The sequence below is a fragment of the Octopus bimaculoides genome, unplaced genomic scaffold, assembly GCF_001194135.2.
Source record: "Octopus bimaculoides isolate UCB-OBI-ISO-001 unplaced genomic scaffold, ASM119413v2 Scaffold_226975, whole genome shotgun sequence".
NCBI lineage: Eukaryota > Metazoa > Mollusca > Cephalopoda > Octopoda > Octopodidae > Octopus > Octopus bimaculoides.
The window spans coordinates 1-1,213 of record NW_026436502.1 but is presented as its reverse complement, the minus strand read 5'-3'; positions in this window follow the sequence as shown (position 1 = coordinate 1,213).

Below are 1,213 nucleotides of genomic sequence, written 5' to 3'. Positions count from 1 at the left end.
TATATATATATATATATATATATATATGGGAGAATATACAAATAATAACAACAGACGAGGACAGGTGGTGTAAATAACAAAAGTATATATTAGTATGACGCTCGGGAATACGGAAAGTCTTTGACGTTTCGAGCTACGCTCTTCAACAGAAAGAATACGGAGACAAGGAGAAAAACACGGAGAAAAAAAATTGAAAAACACGGAGAAAAAAAAAATATATATATACATATATATACATATGCATATATGGGTACAGGATGTCACCAACAGTAAACAACATGAAATACGAAACAAATGAGTTCAATATGGAAACAACAAGAGAAACAAATGGAAAACAAGACAAGTAACATAAAGAACGACCCTTCATCAGTTGTCAGCTGTCTCTATCTATTCCTCATTCTGAGCATTGAACAACAGTATGAATCATGAGTGCACCATTGCACAAGTAATTTGCTGTATGAGCCGAGACTCGTGCAAATTTTTGTCTTGAAGTACGAGTGGAAATCCGCAGTACGAGCGCACAAATCGTCCTATTTTTAAAGTAATTCAGATAATAAAACCAGTTTACACATTTCTTTTGCATTCTCTTTTTTCATAATTGTCATTTTTATTTGTAACTATATTTTTTCTGTTTTAAAACCTATAAAAAAATCATTTTTGAGTGGCTTTGAGGGACTGGAACAGATTAATTATATTTTAATTAATTTAATGGGGGAGAATTGATTTGTAAAACAAGGAAATCCTAAGACGAGCTCGGTCATGGAATGAATTAAACTTGTACTCCGAGGTATCACTGTATTGATAGAAACACAAATAAAAAGATTTTCAAATGATAAAGGAAATTAAACATTTTATTCTTATATTCATTAATTATCTTTTGCTTGCTTCATTCGTTAGGTTGTGGCCATGCTGGAGCACTGCCTCAAAGAATTTATTTTAGTCAAATTAATCGACCACGGTACTTACTTTTTTAAAGGCCTTGTACTTGTTCTATCAGTCTCTTTTGTCAAACCGGTAAGTTACAGGGATGTAAACACACCAACACCAGTTGTCAAGAGGTGGGGGTGGATAAACATGGATACAAAGAACACACACACACATATAGACATATGTACACACACATATTTAGGGAGTGGTTTGATGGAATAAATAGGTTAAATAGAACGTTAAAAGATGATGATGATGATGATATATATATATATATATATATATA